Below are 10,913 nucleotides of genomic sequence, written 5' to 3' on the forward strand. Positions count from 1 at the left end.
TATTAAAAACAAAATTAGCAGAGCGTGGTGGTGCATGCCTGTAATCCCAGCTACTCGGTAGGCTGAGGCAGGAGAATCGCTTGAACCCGGGAGGCGGAGGATGCAGTGAGCCAAGATCTCACCATTGCACTCCAGCCTGGGCAACGAGAGCGAAAATCCGTCTCAAAAAAAAAAGAAAAGAAAAAAAGAAAGACCGGCCAGGCGTGGTGGCTCAAGCTTGTAATCCTAGCACTTTGGGAGGCCGAGGTGCAAGGATCACTTGAGTCCAAGAGTTCGAGACCAGCCTGGGTAACATAGCAGGACCCTGTCTCAATTTTTAAATTTTAAAAAATATATTTAATTAAAAAAAAGAAAAATAAGAAAGACTTCTGAGCTTTTGAAGAACTGCAAGTAATTCAGTATGGCTAAAAAACAAGGGGCAAGGCTGGGTGTGTGAACATGGTGGTTTACGCCTGTAATCCCAGCACTTTGGGAGGCTAAGGTGAGTTGATTGTTGAGTCCAAGAGTTTGAGACCAGCCTGGGAAACATGGCAAGACCCTGTCTCTACAAAAATAAACAAATAATAAAAATAAATTAGCCAAGCATGGCGGCGCATGCCTGTAGTCCCAGTTACTTGGGAAGCTGAGGTGGGAGGATCACCTGAGCCCAGGAGGTGGAGGTTCCAGTGAGCCGAGATTGTGCCACTGCACTCCAGCTTGGGTAACAGAGTGAGACCCTGTCTCAAAAAAAGAAAAAAAAAAAAAAAGGGCAAAGTTTCTGGGGTGGGTGGGTTGGAGCACTGATGACACAACATAAAAATATTATGAATAGCTGTGTATGTCTTGCTAAAGAGTTTCGTCCACATCCTAAGGATAATGAAGGGTCTTTACAGTTTTTAAACCAGGGAATGACTTAATCAGATTAGTGCTAAAGAGATTACTCTGGCTGCTTTGTATTATAAAGATGGGGAAGCATGGGTGGAAACTGGGAGGTCACTTAGGACTCTGTTAGAGTAATGACTGAACAGAGCTGAAGCCGTGTGGGAAGAATAGAGGATGGATGGATTTGAACGATATTAGGGAGGTAGGCTTAATGGGATTTTAGTGATAAAGGGTGTGGTGTGTGTGATAAAGGGTGTGGTGTATGTGCTGGGACTCAAGTTAGGCAAAGACAGACATTGAGGAAAATGAGGATGATTCACACATATTTCAACTGTGTAACTTAGTAGATTATGGCACCAGTTTAGCTGAGGGTGGGGGTGCACTGTGCAGGAAAGTGACAATTCTGTCACAGACATGTCGAGCTATAAGGGATTTAGCTTGCTCAACATTTATCCACACTTTTTCCTTGAGCTTTTCCTGGACTACAGGTGGTGGAAAACAAAAAACTACATATTCAAGACTCTCCTACAGCTAGAGTTTGAATGTGATTTAGATTCCAGTGACCGTATACCCTAGAATGAGACGAATTAAAAACCAAGCTCAGTGAGAAGAGCAGCAAGGAGTGAGCATATGATTTCTTGGTGTGGACTATAGCACGGCCAGGGTGGCTCTCATGCCTGAGTGGTGACATTCCAATTTTGGAAGGTGGCCCCTAGATGGTGGAGAAGCAATAGAGTCCCTTGGTAGTCACTCCTGGGGGCTCAGACTAGAGTGTTTCTTTAGCTTTTCCCCTTCCTGAGTCAGCTTTCTGTAATTAAAGCCTGTCTGACTCAAGGTGCCTATGGGATGTTCAAACAATGATGTCCTATTACATATTCAGACTTAGAGCTGAGGACATAGATATGTAAAAATAAATATAATTTAAAAGCTGTTAGGCTACATGTAGTGGCTCACACCTGTAATCCCAGCATTTTGGGAAGCCGAGGCGGGTGGACCACTTGAGGCTAGGAGTTCAAGTCCAGCATGGCAAACATGGTGAAACCCCATCTCTACTAAAAATACAAAAATTAGTCAGGTGTGGTGGTGCACACCCGTACGTAGTCCTGGCTACTCAGGAGGCTGAGGCAGGAGAATCACTTGAACCCGGGAGGCAGAGGTTGCAGTGAGCTGAGATTTTTTTTTTTTTTTTTTTTTTTTTTGAGACGGAGTCTCGCTCTTTCGCCCAGGCTGGAGTGCAGTGGCGCGATCTCGGCTCACTGCAAGCTCCGCCTCCCGGGTTCACGCCATTCTCCTGCCTCAGCCTCCGGAGTAGCTGGGACTACAGGCGCCTGCCACCGCGCCTGGCTAATTTTTTTGTATTTTTAGTAGAGACGGGGTTTCACCGTGTTAACCAGGATGGTCTCGATCTCCTGACCTCGTGATCCACCCGCCTCGGCCTCCCAAAGTACTGGGATTACAGGTGTGAGCCACCGCGCCCAGCCGAGTGAGCTGAGATTATGCCAGTGCACTCCAGCCTGGGCAACAGAGCAAGACTCTGTCTCAAAAAAAAAAAAGCTGTTGGGGGCCTAGCACAGTGGCTCACTCCTGTAATCCTAGTACTCTGGGAGGCCAAGGCTGGGGGATCACTCAAGCTCAGGAGTTCGAGACCAGCCCAGGCAACATGGTGAAAACCTGTCTCTACAAAAAAATACAAAAAATTAGCTGAGTGTGGTGTGGTGGTATACGCTTGTAGTCCCAGCTACTGGGAGAGCTGAGGTAGGAGGATCGCTTGAGCCCAGGAGGTCAAGGCTGCAATGAGCCCAGATCACGCTATTGCACTCCAGCCTGGGTGACAAAGTGAGACCCTGTCTCAAAAAGAAAAGCTTTTGGAACCCCCCAAAACATTTAAACCTTGACAGAGATGAGACTGATCTGAGTCCCATTTGGCTATAACATGTTTCTCAGACTATAGATTAACTTGTTTTCTCATTTTTCTTGTCCTGTACAATGACTAGAGAAAATTTAACGACGTCAGGGACAAAAACCTCCTGCCTTCTTAATTAATGACCTTTGTTACAGATTAACTTTTCCTTTGTTGTTCTGCCTTGCTTAGACCAGATGACAGAAAACCCATGACTATTACACTTCCGTAAAAAAAAAAAAAAAAAAAAAAAAAAAAAACAAGAAAACAACTATATGTACTCTACCAAAAAGAAACATTTTTATAACCAATCAGCTTGCTATAACTATGTGCCAACCTTGTCTGAAAAAGTTGTAATCCTGCTAAAGGCTCCTCTGTCTATAGAAATGAACCTTTAACTTCCTGACTTCACAAAGCTGACTTCCTTCTTTTGGAGTTGATGTTTCCACTCTTTGCACCTGAATAAACTGTTTTGAAATTAGATCCTGACCCTTTTGATTATTTTAGGTGATAGATAGAGGTTAGACTGAAGTATAGATCTGGGAGAATATACCAATAGATGGTAAATGAAAACTTGGGAGTGGATTAAGGAGAGGGAGAAAGCACAGTAAAAAGAGAGGTGGCCGGGCCAGAACCTTGAAAACCAGCACTTAAGAGTAAACAGAAGAAGAAAAAGGAAATGTAAAAGAACAGTAGAGAGGTGTTAAGAGGAAAACAAGGACTGTGATATCATAGATGTCAAGAGGAGAGGACATTTCAAAAGTAGGGACTGGTCAGCAATGACTAATGTTTCAGAAAATAAGAAAATAAGACTGAAATGTGTCTGTATTATTCAGCAACAAAGAGGTTCTTGCGTGACAGCTTTTCTTAGAATTGTGAGAAAAGGGCCAGGTACAGTGGCTCACGTCTGTAATCCCAGCATTTTGAGGCCGAGGTGGGTAGATCACTGAGGTTGGGAGTTGGAGACCAGCCTGGCCAACATGGTGAAACTCTGTCTCTACTAAAATACAAAAATTAGCTGAGTGTGGTGGCAGGCACCTGTAATCCCAGCTACTTGGGAGGCTGAGGCAGGAGGATTGCTTGAACCCGGGAGGCGGAGCTTGCAGTGAGCCATGATCGCGCCACTGCACTCCAGCCTGGGCGACAGAGCGAGACTCCGTCTCAAAAAAAAAAAAAGAATTGTGACAAGAGGCTGGACACAGTGGCTCATGACTGTAATTCTAGTACTTTGAAAGGCTGAGGTGGGCAGATCACTTGAGGTCAGGAGTTCGAGACCAGCCTGGCCAACATGGTGAAACCCCATCTCTACTAAAAACACAAAAATCAGTTGGGCATGGTGTCACATGCCTCTAATCCCAGCTACTTGGGAGGCTCATGCAGGAGAATCGCTTGAATCTGAGAGACAGAGGTTGCAGTGAGCTGAGATAGCGCCACTGTACTCCAGCCTAGGCAACAGGGTGAGACGCTGGCCCCTTGGTCCCCTAAAAAAGGAAAAAAAAAAAAAGAATTGTGAGAAGAGGTGAGTTAGGCTTCAGGGAAAGGGCAAAATGTAAATGTTGACTATTTGACACTTAACCCTAGTCTGTTGAAACGATGAGGCTTAACTTCAGAGATGCTGTGGAGGACTAAAGATGACTGCATGTTTGTTTTTTGCCGCTCTTCCCGGTAAAAGGTGGAGTTTATTTCTCTTTCCCTTAAATTGGAACTGACTCTGTGGCTTATTTGAACCAACAGAACATGGTGGGGACTTCTGAGACTAAGCCTTAGGAGATGTGATGTTTCTTCACATACTCTCTCAACCCATGATTGTGCTGTCAGAAGGCCAAGTGAGGCCGGTTACGGTGGCTCACTCCTGTAATCCCAGCACTTTGGGAGGCCAAAGAAGGCGGATCACCTGAGGTCAGGAATTTGAGACTAGCCTGGGCAACATGGTGAAATCCCGTCTCTACTAAAAACTACAAACATTAGCCAGGCGTGGTGGCACACACCTGTAGTCCCAGCTACTGGGGAGGCTAAGGTAGAAAAATTTCTTGAATCTGGGAGGCAGAGGTTGCAGTGAGCCAAGATTGTACCACTGCACTCCAGCCTGAGCAAAAGAGCAAGACTCCATCTCAAAAAAAAAAAAAAGAAGCTCAAGTGAGTTGAGTTGGTGGAGATACTACGTGGAAGACACTTGGGGCTTCTGCCAACAACCCTATTTGGGATTCCCACTGGCAGCTAGCACCAACTAGCCATTCAGCCATTCCTGCAGCCCAGCTAACACTGTGTAAAGCAGAATTCCTGCCTGATCAACACACAAAATCAAGAAAAATAATCATTATTGTTGTTTTTAGTCACTAAGTTTTGGTGTAGTTTGTTAAATAGCACCATTCAGGGAGTTGAGGAGAATGCTCTTCAGATGGAAAGGTATCAGTGATTCACGAAAACTTGTCAGTAAGGAGTATTTGAAAGACCAGCACTGTACCTCTACCTGTCACTGCTCTCAGCATCGCTCTGTCACTGTATTAGGCTGTTCTTGCATTACTCTAAAGAAATACCTGGTCAGAGGCCAGGCATGGTGGCTCAGGCCTGTAATCCCAGCACTTTGGGAGGCCAAGGCAGGCGAATCACCTCAAGGAGTTCGAGACTAGCCTGGCTAATGTGGTGAAACCCTGTCTCTACTAAAAATACAAAAATTAGCTGGGCATGGTGGCAGGCACCTGTAATCTCAGCTACTCAGGAGGCTGAGGCACGAAAATCTCTTGAACCTGGGAGATGGAGGTTGCAGTGAGTCAAGATGGCACCACTTGACTCCAAGACTGGGTAATTTATAGACAAAAGAGGTTTAATTGGCTTATGATTCCACAGGCTATATGGGAAGCATAGCGGCATCTGCTTCTGGTGAGACCTCAGGAAGCTTTTACTCATGACGGGAGGCAAAGCAGGGGCAGGCCATTCACACGGTGAAAGCAGGAGCATGGGGAGGCAGGGAGGTAGCACACACTTCCAAACAACCAGATCTCATGAGAACTGATACGGTTTGGCTGTGTCCTCACCCAAATCTCGGCTTCAATTGCATCCTCCAGAATTCTCATGTGTCATGGGAGGGACTCGGGGGAGGTAATTGTATCATGGGGGTCATCTCTCCCATGCTATTCTCGTGGTAGTGATTAAGTCTCATGAGATCTGATGGGTTTATCTGGCGTTTCCACTTTTGCTTCTTCCTCATTCTCTCTTGCTGCTGCCACGTAAGAAGTGCCTTTCTCCTCCCGATTCTAAGGCTTCCCCAGCCATGTGAAACTGTAAGTTCAATTAAACCTCTTTTTCTTCCCAATCTTGGATAGGTCTTTATCAGTAGCATGAAAATGGACTAATACAGTAAATTGGTACCAACAGAGTGGGGTATTGCTGAAAGGACCCCCGAAAATGTGGAAGCAACTTTGGAACTGGGTAACAGGCAGAGATTAGAACAGTTTGAAGGGTTCAGAAGAAGACAGAAAAATGTGGGAAAGTTTGGAACTTCCTAGAGACTTGTTGAATGACTTTGCCCAAAATGCTGACAGCAATATGGACAATAAAATCCAGGCTGGGTGGTCTCAGATGGAGATGAGGAACTTGTTGGGAACTGGAGCAAAGGTAACTCTTGTTATGTTTTAGCAAAGAGACTGGTGGCATTTTGCCCCTGCCCTAGAGATTTGTGGAAATTTAAACTTGAGAGAGATAATTTAGGGTATTTAGTGGAAGAAATTTCTAAACAGCAAAGCATTCAAGAGGTGACTTGGGTGCTATTAAAGGCATTCAGGCTTTGTTTTGCTTTGTTTTGTTTTGAGTTGGAGTCTCACTCTGTCACCCAGGCTGGAGTGCAATGGCGCAATCTCAGCTCACCACAACCTCTGCCTCCCGGGTTCAAGCAATTCTCCATCTCAGCCTCCTGAGTAGCTGGGATTACAGGCGCCCACCACCACACCTGGCTAATTTTTGTATTTTTTTAGTAGAGATGGAGTTTCACCATCTTGGCCAGGGTGGTCTTGAACTCCTGACCTCATGAACCACCCACTGGGCCTCCCAAAGTGCTGGGATTACAGGTGTGAGCCACCATACCCAGCCAGAATTCAGTTTTTTAAGGAAAGCAGAGCATAAAAGTTTGGAAAATTTGCAGCCTGACTATGCAATAGAAAAGAAAAACCCAGCTGGGTGCGGTGGCTCATTCCTGTAATGCCAGCATGCTGGAAGGCCGAGGTGGGCAGATCACCTAAGGTTGGGAGTTCAAGAACAGCCTGACCAACATGGAGAAACCCTGTCTCTACTAAAAAATACAAAATTATCTGGGGTGGTGGCACATGCCTGTAATCCCAGCTGCTTGGGAGGCTGAAGCAGGAGAATTGCTTGAACTTGGGAGGCAGAATTTGCGGTGAGCTGAGATTGTGTCATTGCACTCCAGCCTGAGCAACAGGACTGAAATTCCATATAAAAAAAGAAAAGAAGAAGAAAGAAAAGAAAAAACTGTTTTCTGGGGGAGAAATTCAAGCCAGCTGCAGAAACTTGTATAAGTAGCAAGGAGCCTATAAGCCCCAAGACCATGGGGAAAATGCCTCCAGGCCATGCCAGAGACCTTCACGGCAGCCCCTCCCAGCACAGACCCGGAGACCCAGGAGGAAATAGTGGTTTCATGAGCTGGGTCCAGGGTCTCTGTGCTGTGTGCAGCCTAGGGACTTGGTGACCTGTGTCTCAGCCACTCCAGCCGTGGCTGAAAGGGGCCAACATACAGCTTGGGCTGTGGCTTCAGAGGGTGGAAGCCCCAAGCCTTGGCAGCTTCCATGTGATATTGGGCCTGCGGTTGGACAGAAGTCGAGAATTGAGGTTTGGGAACCTCTGTCTAGATTTCAGAAGATGTATGGAAACACCTGGATGCCCAAGCAAAAGTTTGCTACAGGGGTGGGGTCCTCATGCGGAACCTCTGCTAGGGCAGTGCAGAAGGGAAATGTGGGGTTGGAGCCCCCACACAAAGTCCTTACTGAGGCACTGCCTAGTGGAGCTGTGAGAAGAGGGCCGCGGCCCTCCAGACCCCAGAATGGTAGATCCGCCAGCAGCTTGCACCTTGTGCCTGGAAAAGCTGCAGACACTCAACGCCAGCCTGTGAAAGCAGCTGGGAGGGAGACTGTACTCTGCAAAGCCACAGGGGCAGAGCTGCCCAAGACCATGGGAACCCAGCGCTTGTATCAGTGTGGCCTGGACGTGAGACCTGGAGTCAAAGAGATCATTTTGGAGCTTTAAAATTTGACTGCTCCACTGGATTTTGGACTTGCATGGGCCCTGTAACCCCTTTGTCTTGGCCAATTTCTCCCACTTGAAACAGCTGTATTTACCCAATACCTGTACCCCCATTGTATCTAGGAAGTAACTAGTTTGCTTTTGATTTTACAGGCTCATAGGTGGAAGGGACTTGCCTTGTCTTGGATGAGACTTTGGACTGTGGACTTTGGGGTTAATGCTGATATGAGTTAAGACTTTGGGGGACTCTTGGGAAGGCATGATTGGTTCTGAAATGTGAGGACATGAGATTTGGAGAGATCAGGGACAGAATGAGATGGTTTGGCTGTGTGCTCACCTAAATCTCAACTTCGGTGAATTCCCACATGTTGTGAGAGGGACCCAGGGGAGGTAACTGAATCATGGGGTCTTGATTCCTTCTTACTCTCCATGTCTCTTCCTTCTCTCCTGTCCCTTCTCCCTTATCTCTTCTTTAGTTTTTCTTTTCATTTCCTTCCTTTCTTTTCTCTCTGCTTTCCTATGAATGTATTACTTTCCAAAGGAGGTATATAATTTATGTAGCATAATCATACTGTACTTACTTTTTAGCTACCATAGCCTAATGCATGATAAATGCTCCATAAATATTACTATTATTACTAATTTACATTAATATTTAATATATAAGGTAATTTACAGTATTTCATCTTAATATAACTGTATTGATACTATATCGTATAATTATTATATACTGCTATGGTTTGGATATGGTTTGGCCCCTCCAAATCTCATGTTGAAACTTGACCCCCGATGTTGGAGGTAGGCCTAGTGGGAGGTGCTTGGATCATGGGGTCAGATCCCTCATAAATGGCTTGGTGTTCTCCCCATAGTAATTAGTGAGTTCTCACTCTATTAGTTCTTGTGAGAGCTGGTTGTTAAAAAGAGCCTGGCTCCTCCCTCCCCTCTCTCTTGCTTCCTTCCTCTCTTGCCGTGTGATATGTGCACACACCAGCTCCCCTTCCTCTTCATCCATGAGTGGACGAAACCTGTGTCCCTCACCAGAAACAGATGCTGGCACCACGCTTCTTGCACAGCCTGCAGAATCACGAGCCAAATAAACCTCTTTTCTTTATAACTTACCCAGCCTTGGGTATTCCTTTACAGCAACACAAATGGACTAAGGCATATACTATATATAGTTACAAATATATATATATTAAATTTATATAATAGATAAAATAATCCTATATTGTAGTTATACAACATATTATTTATCTATCTAGCCCAAAATTTAACAGCTTAAAACAAAAAACATTTATTTTCCCAACGTTTCTGTTGATTAGTAATCCAAACACGACTTAGCTGGGTACCTCTGGCTAGGGTATCTCACAAGGCTGTCATCGAGGTGTTAGCTGGTGCTGTCATCATCTCAGGGCCCAACTGAGAGAAGATCCACTTCCAAGTTCATGCACGTGGCTTTTGGCAGGCCTTGGGTTGCTGGCTTGTGGCTACACACATCAGTGCCTTGCCACATGGGCATCTCAATAAAGCAGCTTACAGCATGGCAGCTGGCTTTGTTCAGAGCAAAGAAGAAAGCAGGAGAGCAACAAGGAGCACCAAAAATAGAAGCCAGAGTCTTTCTGTTACATAATCTGGGAAGTCACACCTCATCACCTCTGCTATGTTCTATTTGCTCGTAGTACCTAAGATCAGCCCACACTCAAAGGGGGAGGATCACACAGGGGATGAAGAACAGGAGGTGGGAGGCCAGGCACAGTGGCTCACACCGGTAATCCCAGCACTTTGGGAGAGTGACGCGGGCAGATCACTTGAGCTCAGGAGTTCAAGACCAGCCTGGCCAACATGGTGAAACACCATCTCTACTAAAAATACAAAAACTAGCTCCTGCATTGCTCCAAGGGCTCAATCCTCCTGCCATCGCCGCCATCCTGGCTTCGGGGTCGCCGGCCTCCAGGCCCCCAGGAGGAGAACTCCTAGGGCTACTAAATCCTCGCTGGATGTGGTGGTTTCTTATGCGGGAGGACGTGGCAGAGGGCCTGACTTTGGGAGCCAGGGCCAGTTGGCCTCTGAGGTAATCTGTGAAAATGGTTTGCTATTCACTTGACCCGGAGAACCCCACGAAATCATGCAAATCAAGAGGTTCCAATCTTCGTGTTCACTTTAAGAACACTCGTGAAACTGCTCAGGCCATCAAGGGTATGCATATACGAAAAGCCACAAAGTATCTGAAAGATGTCACTTTACAGAAACAGTGCGTACCATTCCGACGTTACAATGGTGGAGTTGGCAGGTGTGCGCAGGCCAAGCAGTGGGGCTGGACACAAGGTCGGTGACCCAAAAAGAGTGCTGAATTTTTGCTGCACATGCTTGAAAACGCAGAGAGTAATGCTGAACTTAAGGGTTTAGATGTAGATTCTCTGGTCATTGAGCATATCCAAGTGAACAAAGCACCTAAGATGCGCCGCCGGACCTACAGAGCTCATGGTCGGATTAACCCATACGTGAGCTCTCCCTGCCACACTGAGATGATCCTTACAGAAAAGGAACAGATTGTTCCTAAACCAGAAGAGGAGGTTGCCCAGAAGAAAAAGATATCCCAGAAGAAACTGAAGAAACAAAAACTTATGGCACGGGACTAAATTCAGCATTAAAATAAATGTAATTAAAAGGAAAATAAATAAATAAATAAAAATACAAAAACTAGCATGGTGGGGTGGCTGGCACCTGTAATCCCAGCTACTTGGGAGGCTGAGGCAGGAGAATTGCTTGAACCTGGGAGGTGGAGGGAGATTGAGAGTGAGCCAAGATCGCACCACTGCACTCCAGCCTGGGCAACAGAAAGAGACTCCATCTCAAAAACAAAACAGGAGATGGGGATCGTTGGGACTCTCTTACAGGCTGC

General features: G+C 46.0%; 1 pseudogene; it reads left to right on the forward strand.

The window, feature by feature from the left end:
- Nucleotides 1–10,050: 10,050 nt before the first annotated feature.
- LOC129483425 (large ribosomal subunit protein uL22-like) lies at nt 10,051–10,671 on the forward strand (annotated as a pseudogene).
- The last annotated feature ends 242 nt before the right edge of the window (nt 10,672–10,913 follow it).

This window comes from Symphalangus syndactylus, chromosome 5 (assembly GCF_028878055.3).
Source record: "Symphalangus syndactylus isolate Jambi chromosome 5, NHGRI_mSymSyn1-v2.1_pri, whole genome shotgun sequence".
Classification (NCBI taxonomy): Eukaryota; Metazoa; Chordata; class Mammalia; order Primates; family Hylobatidae; genus Symphalangus; species Symphalangus syndactylus.